Below are 16,857 nucleotides of genomic sequence, written 5' to 3' on the forward strand. Positions count from 1 at the left end.
GAAAGCAACATACCATTAAGTTGCCCTATAAAGAAGGATACACAGGAAAGCCCTGTAAAAGCAGAGCGATCCCTATGAGCCAAGAATACAGAGAACTATGCCAAAAAGAAATTCAGCAATTGCTCAACAGAGGATTGATCAGAGAATCCACTAGCCCCTGGAATTGCTATGGATTCTATGTAAACAAAAGAGCTGAACAAATTAGAGGTATCCCTAGACTTGTAATAAATTACAAGCCTCTAAATTCAGTTTTGGCTGATGATACTTATCCCATTCCACATAAAGGAGACTTGATCAGAAGAATTGCAGGGGCAAAAATATTTTCAAAATTTGATTTAAAAGCAGGATTTTGGCAAGTTGCCATTAATGAGGAAGATAAGTTCAAAACTGCTTTTAGTATTCCTGCAGGGCACTATGAATGGAATGTCATGCCATTCGGTCTTAAAAATGCTCCTTTAAAGTTTCAAAAGGTCATGGATGATATTTTTAAGCCATATTTTGATTGGTTGCTTGTATATATTGATGATGTTTTAATTTTTTCCAAAAATATTGATGATCACTTCAAGCATGTAAATATTTTCATGAAGTTGGTAAAGAAAAATGGGCTTGTGCTTAGCAAAAAGAAAATAGAAGTATTTCAGACTTCTATAAAGTTCTTAGGCCACCAGATTTCTAATGGACAAATCTCTCTGCAACAACATGCCATTGACTTTGCAGACAAATTTCCAGATGTCTTAAAAGACAAGACACAACTGCAAAGGTTACTTGGCTGCCTAAATTATGTAAGCAGTTTTTATCAAGACTGTGCCAGTGACAAGAAAGTGTTGAATAAGCGGCTTGGCAAAAATCCCCCTCAATGGTCAGATGCCCATACCAGAGCAGTGCAAGAAATCAAAGCAAAGGTAAAGTCCTTGCCTATACTGTACATAGCAGATGATGAGGCATTCAAAATAGTTGAATCCGACGCCAGTGACATAGGATGGGGAGGGATTCTAAAACAAAAAGTTGACAAAGAAGAACAAGTGGTACAGTTTGCCTCAGGAGTATGGAACCCAGCAGAACAGAATTATTCTGTTATTGAAAGAGAAGTGAAAGCTGCATGGAATTGCATCAGCAAGTTTGCAGTATATCTAATAAACAAGCCTTTTCTTCTCAGAACAGATGCGTCAGCAATGAAGAAAGTCCTATCCAAGGACATCAAGAAACCAGAAGAAGCAAAGTTTGCCAGATGGCAGGCGCTCTTTGCAAATTTTGATTTTTCCATTGAGCACATCAAAGGAAAGGAAAATTGTCTTCCTGACTTTCTCAGCAGGGAATACCTTGAACAAAATATAGCACATATTATGATGATTATTACTGAGTGGGACCAGCACCAAAAACAAGAGGTCTTGAGAACCATTCCAGATAATCAAGACTGGAATACATACAGAGACAATTGGAGACCCACATGGAAATTAAGGAACACAAAAGTCCTTGATGCCAACTTACAGCCTCACACTGATCTCCAACATTATGTACCTGAAAGAAAGGTGTACCCAAAAGGCAGAAAATGGATCCATGATATGATGTATGACAAAGCAAAATCAGATGCTGGAACCGCAAGACGGGCCCTGGAAACGAATTTTCATGACATTGGATGTATCTGGCACCATGGAGGCCGTGACACAGGAATCTATGAAAGCTATTATTGCATCTACCGAACCAGAGACTTGTGGATCAACCAACCCCAAGTCCAACCATGTGCTCGATGGCCCAGAAATGATCCCAAAGTAATGTTCCTGGACACAGTTTATGATTTTTCAGATTATAAAAAGTTGTGGTGGGACTTCATGAATGTTGATGACAGAGAAGAAACCCATTACACAAAGTTGAAATTCAGTACAATGGCAGCATCCCAGAAAAATCTACAATGTGCATGGTTTCAGAATTGGTGGACAGATTACGGAGTTAGCAGAACAGCCATGGACCCAGTATATCATGAAAGATATGAAAGAAAATACTGTCACAGATGTTTTGAGTACAACATTGGGGAATGTTTTCATCGTATATACAGCACAGTCAAAGAAATGACAGTTCAAGAGTGGGATCCTTTTCACATGACAAATTATTCCCTCCAGGAATACATGAGAGAGCACTTAGAATGGTATGTCTTAACCAAAGTCCAGCATCAAATCATACTGGGTAAACCCATGATAGTCCGGAGGATTTATACAAAGGCATGTGATGATCTACTTTACAAAAGAAACAGATTCCCTGATCTCACTGTATTCTGATTACGTACCAGTCACAAGGGCTTAATTGTGACCAGAGTTCCCGTGGGCTTTACTGTTTAAAAGCTTCCACAGTGTAAATATTCTTATCTAGTCTTTTCTCGTGGGCTTTTTGTACAAAAGTATCCACTGTGTAGATAGCCGAATCTACTTTACATACTATATCTCATGCGTTACCCGGAAGCAATTATTCGGTCTGTTTTATGGACCCGAATATTTGTGCGGACGTCGCTCTGATAAAGACTGAAAAGTAATGATTCTTTAAGCTTTAAGTCATTTCTGTCCGACCAACAGTAATGTTTGTCCCCCCTTCTCATCCTATATAAGAAGGGTAAGGTTCATTTGTTGGGCATCGGCATTTTGAGAGTTTGTGTGTGTGTGTGTTTGAGTCGAGTGTTCTCCTGCTCTGCATCTGCGGACATCTAGTCTGATCTGCTTGCAACACGAGAAATCACTCAAAGTCCTTAGTTGGTTTGAGAAGCCTGCGTATCAGTGTGCTCGGCACTGGTAAGAACCTAAAGTGGCCGAACCATTAGAAGAGTCAAGTGTTTGGGTGTTAAGTTTGATTCTGAGACAGAGCCTATACCTCGCCAGAAGCCTCCGGTAGTAACTTGCTCAATTTTGAGCTGTGAAAAGTCCGGTAAATGCGAGATTAGTCTATCTCTGTATAGAATCCATTTCTATAAGAACTCTGTAAGAATTTTCTCCATTCTGAAATAAAATGAGTATGCCATTCTGTTATTGAGTACCTCTGTGTGTTTATAAGTCCGCTGTGGTAGTAGTTTTCTCTGTGCTTTCATCCCAAGTTCGCAGGAGGTTCACCAAAAGATCGAAGGGACACCAAGGCCATTTGAAGGCGTGGATGCCGCTGTTGAGGTCGTGAGAGTGTGAAAGATCCAAGTAGGTTCATTACTGGTTCATCAGGAGTTGGCTACCAGAGAAATACGAAGAGACACAGAGAAAGAGCAAGCTCGTGACAGGAGCCCCTGCTGTATAATTATTTATGGATTTACAAAGATACTATAATATTTTGAATATTCTTATTAAAAGAAAAACATATATATATATATATATATATATATATATATATATATATATATATATATATATATATATATATATATATATATATATATTACATATAAGAGAAGAAAATTATGCCATTAGTTTTCCTTAATTTTACTAATACATAGCACTTATGTTGTAATGTTTTAATGTTTTAACTTTTAACTACCATCATATCTTATTTGAAAGGTATATATTTCTTTATTTTTAATTATGAGTCTCAGAATTTAAAAATAAAAATAAAAATATTACTATTCTCAAGTATAAAATACAAATATTTAGTTAAAGTAATCTAAAGGACCCTAGCATTGGAACCTTGTTCTGATACCATATGTAATAGCCCCGAAATTAAAACATGTAATTAATTAGATTAACCATGCGATTTATAATCGACACGCAATTTATCAACTAATTGACATCGAATTTCAATAAATGAGTAGAGACTACTTACTTGTAGCGATGATGTTTCTCACTTGTGATTTTAGGGTTGAACGTTAGTTGAATTCTACTAACTGCAACAAAGTTTTGGAGACGACTCTCCACCCAACCGTAGGCTCAATTGCACAAAAGCTTGCTACAACTGGCCACCCCCAAGCCCTCAATCAATGTACAACTGCCAAGGATCCTTTGTCTCACAACACTATTCTCCCAAGAGAATGGATGATGGAATGCCTCTCATCTTCCTCACCATCTATTAAATAGAGCAAACATTGGAAGGGGAACCACATGCACACACTCCATGTGTCAACATGCAACTTTATTGCTTTCTTGTTTTATTTCTTTTGTTTTTAGTTTTTGATAGCTTTACCAATTTTTACTACTTTCTTGTTTTATTTCTACTTATATTTATTTACAACTTTAGTATTGTTATTTATTATTTTATTATTATTTATTATTTATTTATTATTACTATTTTTTATTTATTGTTTATTATTTATTTTCTTGTATTTTAATATTATATTATATTATTTTTATTTTTATTTTTATTTTTATTTTTATTTTTTTTTATTTTTATTTTTATTTTTATTTTTATTTTTATGTTTATTATTTATTTTTATTTTTATTTTTATTTATTATTAAGGGACATTACACCCACCTAACTAGCTCAAATCAGCAAGATCAAATCAACATAATTCAATTTCATGGTTTTAGATATGTTTTTAAATAGCAAAGGGCGAAGAACACCTAAAAACATTTAAGGTAATTTATCATGATGTCAAGTGGCACGCAACTGTGTCACATACCCCCTTGAAATCTCTTAAAAAAAACCATACGGTTGGCACATACCTCCTTGATACTATATCACTAACCACATAATATCTTCCTTCACTAAATTTAATTTTCATTAAATTAAGATTCAATAGTTATCCCATGTATCTGTATATAACCATCTCATAACAAATTTAAGACATGCAATTCTACTCATTCATAGTGGTCACATGCATATTATACCATTAGTCACATGTGTTATATAGCTCCTTGACCCAATATTAATAATTACCTACTATGCTCCCATCACCAAATCTACACTTGGATTCAATAGTGGTCACATGCATAAGTATTTAATCATCCTCACAAATAAAGGTAACCCATACAACTATGCACATATACTGAGAGATTCAACAACATAGAAAGTAAGGAGTGGACATACAGTACATCCCATGCAAGTGATTTAGACAAGAGAAATTGGAAACTATGTCACTTGGAGAATCGAGCACCACCACCCAATCTAGAACTGATTCTTCCAGTTCACCCCTGAGCCGAGAGTTCTTTCCATGGATCAACTGCCTCCTGTTGATCTCTTCAATGGGTATTTAATACCCTCTTTCATGATATGGTTTCCATTAGTGGCGTCCCGCTTTTATGGATTCTTTTTATCCATTTTCCTAGGCTTTTCCTAGAAATGATTTCCTTTATCTCCCACGAGACTTTTCCTCATAAAATCTTTCCTTTATCTCCCACAAGGCTTTTATGTTTTTTATTAACTTAACATCCTTATCCAGCTAAGTAGCTTAATGGATATTTTTCTCCAAATCCATTAAGCTTATCTAGATTTGGATCTAGAAGCCTTATCATGAAAGAATTATCCATTCCCATTCACCAATGGGATTTGGAAAGAATTGCATCTCTTGGTGTCTCGCTTTTCCAAATGATTAAATTATTTTATTTAACAATAAAGTATTTACTTTCATTGTTACATATCACACCTAGCTTTGCTTAGCTTAGGTCAATAGAGTGTTACATACAACGGAGGGGTGTTATAAACTAATAGGGGATTACGAGATTATTTTATATAGAGGTGATGGGGTAGAAGGGTTTTAACCTTAGCGCCACACAACTTGGGGGGTTTCTTGGGTGAGGAATGTGAGGTGAAATAAAATACAAATAATCTAGAGAAGAGAACTCATCACTAAATCGAAGCTGAGGGACGAACCTAGGGCTTTGGATTTATGTGATAATTTATAAACTTGAGAATTTTTCTTGGAGTTTTACGCATGGGGGCTAGAATAATTCGATCTCAAAGTCCTCTAGATCAAGAACTTGAGAGGTTGATCCTAGATAGGTAGGGAGGAATCAGTCAATTTGGTAATGAAATCAGAGGACTCAGAGGAATGAAAGGCAAAGGTCGACATCATATAGGAGAACGAGGTATGTATTGGTATTGAATTTGATAATTTTTACATAACATTTTCTTCTCTAATATGAAATATAGATTTAGACCTTATATAAGAACTCTCCTTTCTCGTTTTCCTTCCTTTTAGAGGAATATGAGAAAGTTAAGTATAACCATTTTGTTTATCACTTTGGGTAGACCAAAGGTCTATTTATTGTGGGCACAACTTGTTGGTATGATAAATTAAGTGTCTGTAATCCTCTCAACCAAACATTATTGAAACACACCTCCCATGCCATCCATAAAGAAAGTTTTGGCCATAGGCAATGTTGCCTCCAATGTGGGAAATTAAGAGACCTACAAAGTGATAGTTGTGGGATGGCTTCATTGGAGTAGATATCACCCTTATTATGATGGATCTTGTCTTTATTATGAGGATATTGAGGGAATTATGGATCACCCTATTGAGGAGGCTAGTGTTGATATAACTAAAAGGGAGGAATGACAGGTTGGGGAATAAGAGCATGAATATTGAGGTTAATATGGATCATCCCATTGAGGAGGCTAGTGTTGATATGGCTTAAAAGGACGAATGGAATATTGGGGAGGATAAAGGCATATAACTAAAAAGGAGGAATGACAGGTTGGGGAATAAGAGCGTGAATATTGAGGCTAATATGGATCATCCCATTGAGGAGGCTGGTGTTGATATGGCCTAAAAGGACGAATGGCATATTGGGGAGAATAAAGCCATATCGAGTTGGTATATACTAAGGTGAGGTTCTAGGTGGATACCAGGGTTCAAATTGTGCTTTATAACTTGTATTGAAAGAGGACGAGTAGTTCATACCTTGTTGATATGGGTTGACAAAGTAGAGCTCCTCCATGCATCCTTTTAACTTTGCATCCACCTCTTCTTCTTCTACTTAAAAAAGTGGATGGGGATGTGGTTCTTATTGCACCACATGATCAAGTGGGGTGGGGGGGAGGGGGGTTTGTGGTATTAGAGAAATATTTTTCTACTTTTATAAAAAGAAAAATGAATGAGAATGCCAATATAATACAATTTTTTGTTTATAAATGAAAGATGCCTAATGTGTTTTTTTTTTTTTTTTTTTTTGTAGAAATTAAAATAAGTGAGTCAAATATGGAATAAAACAACACATACTTTGACACCTCCTCGATGACACCAAAAATTGATGGCCCTTAGTATTACAACAAGAATGATGAAACTCCTGAGGGTCTAGACTTTAATTATCAACTCGGGGTTTGTATAAACTTAATAGGGGATGAAATTATATGTGCGACATCCAATGTTTCCATATTTTTTTGATGTTATGCAACTAAAGAGAAGGTAAAATGTGTAGATACCAATCTGCTATCTAGGCTATAGGAAATACTCTTTAAAACAAGGAAAAACAAATAGATATATTTTAGCTTGTAGGAATGAAAAAAATAGAAATAAACCCTATTTTATTTGAAAATAAGTAAATGATAGAAGGTAACCCTATTCTACTTGCTAAAAGGTAAGTGAAAAGAAGTAAACTTATTTCATTTTGTAGGATATAAATCTATACTAACTACAGGAAAATAAATGAGCATAAATAAACCTATATTATATGCAAGAAATTAAAGGAAATCAATACAATAATCAATCCAATTCTATAGTGCATGTTAAATCAATTTGCAGTTGAGAGAAGACATTCAAATAGTAAACCTTAATTACCAAAAGAAGATAGTTTTTTCTACATCTATTACGTTAAAGTTTATAAGGGGTCTTTGAACCTATAAATTCCAACTCCAAGGTCTAATGAGAATTGTAATATGGTAAGAAATGATAAACAAGCTTTAGGCGTAGATCTAGAGGAATTCTAAAGCAATTTGTGTACTGCTACATGATGACCTTTTTTTATTCAAGAAATAGTCGAGAGAACTTTTCATGTGTTCTACTTGCGGTTTGAGGGATGAAGAAGGTGAAGGAGGGTCAAAGGAGAGTTAAGGAGTCTTTCCCAAGCTCAGGGGCTTATTACAGAATCATTTATGCAACAAAAAGGCAAATATGGAATTTCCTATAGCTCTACAAAATAGAAATTTATATGACACATAATGAGGACATATGTGAACAACAATTAAATAACAACAATCTAAATAGGCTAGTGAATGAGAAAGGGCACTTAATTTCATGAAAGAACTATGGGTAAATTCACTAAGTCAAGATGCATAGGAAAACTCATAAACAAAATGATTTATCAATCGTGTAGAAGACAATATTAAGAATTGAAATTGCATTGAACTAATTCATAAACACAATAAGGGGATTGAGCACCTAGATTGAGCCCTAACTCAAGGAGACTCAAGTCCCTAAGAGAAAATCAGAATAGAAAATGAAGAGTGCTTCTCATTAATAAGAAAATATTCTCACACATGAAATATTACAATTAAAATGTTAGGAAGCAAGACTTCACTATTGCTAACTCTAATATCCAAGAAGACTCCTCCTAATGGGATATTAAAGCTTCTTATTTATACAAAAAAACTCAGGGGAAACGTTCTTAAAGAGAGGATTGCTTCCCTCCACAAATTCTAGAAAATAGGATTCGATTCCATATGTCCTCATAGTTAGAAGGGAGAGTCATTACAACTCTAAGCTAGTCAGGTTTTAGTCATCTTGAAGTAGGGAGCGGGTTCCTAATTTTTCTCTAGATTGGAATCCTTGTGATATGCATCAAATATTCTCAATATCCTACACAATAAATTCACTAGGCACACAAGATATGACAACGAGTTCTAACCTTCCTAAGAACCTATTAAAGCTTAAAATTACATTATTAAGTGAAAAAGCAAAGGTTAGATGTGCCTAGGAAAGGTTAGGTGGGCCTTCATTTGTATCTAATTTGGAGGCCCATGAAGGATCACACTAACTATGTTAGATGCCATGACATAACAATATTTATGATGATGTGGACTCCAAGAGGGGACCACATCACTTAACACATGGGAGCCATGTCAGATTATAGGTAGAGACCACGTCAAAGACTAGACACATTAAAGCCACATCACTTCATAAATGGACACCATATTAACAAGTAGGCTTGTTGTTTGAATCATTACTTTTTGATACATGCCTTAAATGAATATAAATTTAACTAGAAGTCCATAAGAGAATTGATCTTATAATTCCCCTTTCATATCATTTGTATGTTCAATCCATATTTGGAATATATTGAAGAGATTCCTTTTTAAAGAATCCACGGCGGCGAAGTCTCTCATAGGACTTCACCTCATACAGTGAAAAAGCCTTCAAGTGACAATTAATGAGTTGTTATTAAGTTTAGCATCTAACATTACTTTTTGTGATGATATAAGTGAAACATGAGTTACATTGATTTAAGCAATGGTCCATATTTTAAGTATCACCTTATTAAAAATGAGGTTTCAAAATATGAAAAAACAAAATACAAATATAATATATGACTAAAAGAAATTTATAGATAAATATGAAAAAAAATATAAAAATAATAAAATGAATACATATTATTAAATATAGTTATAATCCATATAATTAAGAGAAATTATAAACACATTATCAAAAATGAAAAAATATAAAAATAATAAAATAAATTTATATTATTGAATATAATTATCACTAATTTAAATTATTCAAATAAATTATATAATGAAAATGTTTTATCAAAATTATTTATTTATATATATATATATATATAATATTAATAAAATAAAATGTATAAATATAATTACAATAATTACAATATTTTCATTTAAAAAATAATAATAAATAAAATTTTAATAAAATAATAATAAATTACTAATATATTTTATTTGACTAAAGTATAATTCTAATTCATGTAGAATTACGACTCATACCGAATAAATGACGTATATCATTATTTTATAAATTATTTATATAATTCATAGAACTATACGATTCATACCGAATAAATGACGTAAATCATTACCATAGGTAAAAATATTATTTTATAAATTATTCATGTAAAATTATGATGCATATTGAATAAATCACATAAATCATTATAATGTTTAAAAATATTTTTTTTAAATTCTTTATATATATTTCATATATTTGTTGTTTATAACAAACTAAAGTTTTAATTTTATCTTGTGTTACTTTTCAAATGTCAAAATAAATAAGATAGGTTGTTTTAATAATAATATAAAATAATTATGTAATATGTATGTGTATTTATGTGAATAATGCTATGTAATATGCATGTGTATTCATGTGAATAATGTTATATTATTGTTGGATACATTAAATTTTATAATATTAAATAATTTAATATATTAATGGTTAATAATGATATTTTATGATAATATAGTATATTATTATAATAAATATATCAATGGTTAATAATGATATTTTATGATAATATAGTAGATTATTATAATAAATATTGTTGTTTTGGTGATTATTATTGTTTTTAAATGAAAAATATATTAGAATTTATTTATTAATTTTTATATATTTTTATTTGAGAGAAAGATTATACAAAAATAATTCTATATATTATATAAAAAAGTGAAAATAAAAAATTTGTTATAGTTAAATATTTTATTGGGGTTTTGTTCAAAAAAATATAAATTCATTTTAATTTTAGAACTAGCAAGAGGTAAAAAGAATCAAATCTCTTTAGGTGCAAATTTTTTCTCAAGAGTTGCACTCAAAAGAGATATGTATGGTAGCTTAAGAGATAAAGATAGATCTATGCCTGCATAGAATTATAATTCATATTGAATAAGATGTAATTCATTACAATGTGTAAATATATTATTTTATAAATTGTATATATGGAATTCATATATTGGTTGTTTATTATAAAGTAAGGTTTTAAATTCATGTCATAAGATATATTGTTTTCAATTCTAATATAAAATGATAGTGTAATATGTATGTGTATTCATTTGAATAATGATATGTTACAAGATAATTTGATGTTTTAAATTTTATAATATTGAAGAACTCAATATATTAATTTGCTTGATTATTGTTGTTATTTTTTAAGAGAGTGAGAAAATATATGGATAAATAAATGATTGTTGACTTTTTTTTATTTAAGACAATTATATCATCTAAATTAATTTGGTGGTGGTGAGTAATGGGGTAGGCTTTGACTCCTCACTTTTAAAACTATGTCTTTAAAGAACAACAATAATCAAGTAAAACCATGTCTTTAAAGAGTCAATGGGTAATTGGTAGGGGTAGAGCTCTTAAAAAATCAAAGTTAGCTCATACTCTAAAATCGAGCTATCAATATTGTTATGCACAAAATGAAGCACAAAAAATAAACTATAGTTATTATCATATTTAGTAGAGATGAGTGAGCTTCACCATTTAACTTCACTCACTATCATCAGATTTGTAAAATATTTTAAAAATTGCAAGATAACTCACCGAAAACATAATATTTCAAATTATAAAAAATATAATAAAAAATTATATGAAAAAATAAAATGTAAGCATAATAAATACACTATCCCAATAAATTTGAATTTACTAAGAATTTTTAAGATTATATTGTATAAAGTTGAGTCATAACATCAAGAAAGATTTAGTCCCATCAAATTTAAAAAAAAATGAAATTGAAAATGAACTATAAACATAATTATTACCCTATATATAATATTTTCCATATAATCACTGTCCATATAAGACAATAACTACTATATAATCCTTTCCACATAATCATCCCTCCTTATAATCCTAGAGGATTTAGTTCCATCAAATCTAAAAAATCTACCCTATATAAATGATAATAACTACCCTATATAATATTTTTCAATAATTAGTTCTTTGTTATAATATTTTTTCTAGTGCTTTGTGTAATCTTGAGTGAAGAAAAAGAAATATTCCCTTTAGAGAATGAATGGTATCAAAGTATCTCAAAAGACTTCACTTCATACAGTAAAGGAGTTTCAAGTAATTATTAATTTAAACATCCAACATTGGTTTTTATGATGATATAATTTAAACATGAGTTATATTGATTTAAGCAATGATCCATATTTTTAGCATCATTTTATTAAAAGTAAAGTTTTAAAATATAAAAAAATAAAATGCAAATATATAATGATAATAATAATAGAAGAAGAAACACATATTATTAAATACAGTTACAATCAATATAAATAATTAAGAAAAAATATTAAAACATATTATTGAAAATTAAACAATAACTTTATATTATTGAATGTAGTTATAATCCAAATAAAGTGTTCAAGTTTTAATATATATATATAGAGAGAGATATAGATATATATATAGATATAGATACAGATATATAGATATAGATATATATTTATATTATATAAAATAATAATAATAATAATAATAATCAAATATAAATTAATATTAATAAAATTTATAAATATAATTATAATATTTTGATTTTGATGGAGGGTTTTCGAATGGCGAACGAGGGTTTTCGAATGGCGCTGCAAGGTCGCACCAGGAACGCGGTCAACCGGGGCTCGAAGGACCTGCCTCCAGCTCGCGAAGAAAGTCTGAAGGCCGCATACAAACGACAGATCTTAGAACCCAGGCAGCAATCAATTGTTACGCTGACGGAAGGAGTTTTGTTAGGGCCGAAAGCGGTTATGGCTGCGGCCCTGCGGCTCGAAGAGATCTGGACAGTGAGAGCCAACGTAACCTTCAACGCCGCCGGATCAGTGCATAACGCCGAAGGAACAGTGAGAGCAAGGCTCAGATCTGCAAAATCGATCACAGTGCCACGGATCTGGCTTCCAAATACGGCGGATCGATCATCGACGGCAGAGATCCGGACGGTAATGAGTGAGGGTGCCCCAGATCTATCATGGCGGCCACTAAAACCACCACGGACGCCTCCAGAAGTAGAAACAAAGCCCATCAACGCGGAAGACGGGTAGGTAATCCCCAGATCCGCAATCGATCCACCAGATCCGGACAATAAACAGACAAATAAGAGCTTGGGTAAGGCAGATCCGACAGATCTGAAAATATTCATCAGATCCGTAGACGGCAAACACTATTGCATTCAATCCAAGGAAGGCATGGAGGTTCTGGAGGTAAAAAAACAGATCCAGAATAAACTGGGCATTCCGATATCACACCAAAATCTTTTATTTTCAGGACATTGCTTGCAGGATCTACACACCCTTCAGCATTATGGAGTTGCTAATGATTCAAATGTCATCCTCAACTTGAGACTCCGAGGAGGATGCAAGGGAACTACCTCAAAAAACACAGGTTCTTTCCGTGATGCAGTCAAAGGGAAAGATCCAATGCAACATAAACCAACACCCACAGCAGAGCTTCCAGGGCCCTATATCATGGAACAGAGGCCAGAATCACCCATGCTCACTGTATCACTGCCTGAGGTAACAGATCTGTATACGGATTTAATGCAAAATGTCGTTATTTGCAGATTCAATGGTTACTGGCCCAAAGCTGATGCACTACATCAATGGGTTTTTTCTTCATGGACACCCAAGTGTGAAATATATCTATGCCCTAAGGGTTTCTTCATAGTCAAATTCAACACAGAACTAGAACGAGACAGTATCATCAACCAAGGGCCTTGGTTTTGGGGCAATGCTGGCCTCTTTATCACCCCCTGGTTCTCGGACTTTGATGCTAACAAAATGGTTGTATCGACAATGCCAGTTTGGGTAAGGCTTCATAACCTCCCGCTGCACTTCTGGCATCGGAAGGCATTAACAGCCATTGGGAATTCCTTAGGAAAACATCTTAAAATAGATGAGGACAGAGCCAACCGGGGAATCTTCACATATGCCAGAATATGTGTCGAGGTGGATCTAAGCCAAGGGCTTCCAGATCACATCACACTAAACTTCAACAATTCATTGTGGACACAACAACTTGATTACGAGAACACGGCATTCAGATGCCGCAGCTGCATGCAGACAGGGCACCTACAATATGCATGTCCTCTGTCCAGTAAGGAACCTAAAGGGAACAAGAAACAACAGAAGAAACCAAAGGGCTGACAGCATACAAAACCACTGGAGGAGGAAGCACTGAACACGGAACCCACAGATCTACAAGGACCACAGGACAAAGCGATGGAGGAAAACAACGAAGAACCCAAATTGGAGCCAAACAACTTGGAACGGCAGCAAGATCTACAGCTGGAAATAAGCAGAGCCAAAAGAGCACACAGCCCCGAAGGAACTAACTCAGACAAAGAACAATCAGTGTATACAGGGGAAAACCAGCTTGCCTTAATTGCACCCACTCCCAACGCGGGAGTATGGCGCAAAGTAGAAAAGAAAAAAGGAAGGAAAATATAGGCCTGTAGACACAACTTTTTCTGTTGGATTCCTGTATTTACAGGAACAGTTTTTGACCTTTTGTGTTTTATTCTGTTTGCTGCCTGTCATCACAGGAACAGCCATATGCATATGCTTCAAGCATCTACAAAATGTAATTTTATCAATATGAATAAAATTACGACTTTTTCCTAGGGGAAAAAAAAAAAAATTGATTTTGATTTAAAAATTAATATTAAATAAAATTTAAATAAAATAATAATCCATTACTCATATATTTTCGTTTACTAAATTAGAATTATAATTCATGTAGAATTATGATTCATATTGAATAAATAAGATAAATCATTACAATATTTAAAAATATTATTTTATAAATTATTTATATATAATTTATATATGGGTTGTTTATTTTAAAGTAAAGTTTTAAATTCATTTTGTTTTGCTTTTAAAATCCTAAAATAAATAAGGTATCATTGCTTTAATAACAATATAAAATAATCATGTAAAATGTATGTATATTTATATGAATAATAATATATTAAAAAAAAAATTGATGTTTTGTATTTCATAATATTGAAAAAGTCAATATATTAATTATTGAAATTGATATTATATTATTATATAAAATTATAATAAATATTGATTTTAGTTGTTCTATGCTAATTTGTTTGTTTATTATTATTGTTTTTAAAAAAACTAAGAAAGTATATCATAGGACAAAAATAATTTGCTGAGATGAATGAATGAGCATTGATTTATCATTTTTATTTAGGATAATTATATTATATAAAATAATTTGGTGGTGGTCAATAATTGGATAGCCTTTGACTCATTCATTTTTATTTGAACATAATCATGTCATTTGAATAATTGGTTGGTAGCTGGTAGGGAGTGAGATCTTAACCATTAGTCATACTCTAAAATCAAGGAATCAATGTTGTTATACAAAAAACCCAAGCACAAAAAACAAACCATATTTATGTCAATCCCTAATCAACATTAGTGAAGTCCACCATTTAACTTCACTCATGTTTATAAGGATTTCAAAATATTTAAGAATATGCTAAATAACTCATGACAAAAACATAATATTTCAAATTATAAAAAAGTAAAATAAAAAATATATCAACAAATAAAATGAAAATATATTAAATACACCTATCCCAATAAATTTGAATTTACTAATAAATTTTAAGATTATACTGTATAATTTGAGTCATAACAACTAGAAGATTCAATCCTATCCAATCTCAAAAAGAGATCAAATAGAAAATCAACTATAGAAGATAATAACTGCCCGGTATAATCATTTCCACATAATCATTGTCCTATGTAATCCTTCCTTGAGAAACTTTAGTTTGATCAAATCTCAAAAGGAATTTAAATTGAAAGTAATTGTAGAACATAATAACTACCTATATAATCCTTTCCACATAATCAATATTGTGTATAATCCTAGAATATTTAGTGTCATCAAATCTCAAAAAGAGTTGAAACTGAAAGCCAACTATAGGAAATAATAACTACTCTATATAATCCTTTCCAATAATCATTACCTTGTGTAATCCTTCCTCGAAGGAAAAAATACCAAAAAAAAAATACATTATATTTTTTACTTTCTCCACTTAAAACCAAATGAACTAAATGTTATCTTTTACTTTCTCCATTAAGCCGCTCAAAATATTTCCTTTGAGATGTCAAAATCCAAGTATAGTTGCATGTTAATCTAGACATGATCCAAATTATCTAATAAGTAATTTAAGAAATTTATATCACGAATATATTTTTTCACCAGTTGCCACTTCAAGACTTAAATGCTATGACAAATATTACATACATTAACTTAATTTGAAGGTAGGGAAGACCCACCTAACCGACTCAAATCAGCAAGATCAAATCAACATAAATTTCATGGTTTTAGATATGTTTTTAAAAGCCAAAGGGCGACAACCGCCTAAAAACAATGAAGGTCATTTATCATGATGTCAAGTGGGAGGCAACTGTGTCACATACCCCCTTGAAATCTCTTAAAAAAAACACATACTATTGGCACATACCTCCTTGATACTATATTAATAACCACATAATATGTTCCTTCACACTAAATTTATTTTTCATTAAATCTAGATTGAATAGTTATCCCATGCATCTGTATATAATCATCTCATAAAAAAGTTAACACATGCAATTCTACTCATGCATAGTGGTCACAAGCAAATTATATCATTAGTCACATGTGTTATATAGCTCCTTGACCCAATATTAATAATTACCTACTATGTTCCCATCACCAAAGCTACACTTGGATTCAATAGTGGTCACATGCATAAGTATTTAATCATCCTCACAAATAAAGGTAACCCATACAACTATGCACATATGCTAAAAGATTCAACAACATAAAAAGTAAGGATTGAACATACAGTACATCCCATGCGAGTGATTCAAACAAGAGAAATTGGAAACTATGTCACTTGGATAATCGAGCACTGCCACCCAACCTAGAACTTATTCTTCCAGTTCACCCCTGAGCCGAGAGTTCTTGCCACAGATCAACTGCATCGTGTTGATCTCTTCAATGGGTATTTAATACCCTCT

This window comes from Pinus tabuliformis, chromosome 5_1, assembly GCF_031772625.1.
Source record: "Pinus tabuliformis cultivar Carrire ecotype Pingquan chromosome 5_1, CPIR1, whole genome shotgun sequence".
NCBI classification, from domain to species: domain Eukaryota; kingdom Viridiplantae; phylum Streptophyta; class Pinopsida; order Pinales; family Pinaceae; genus Pinus; species Pinus tabuliformis.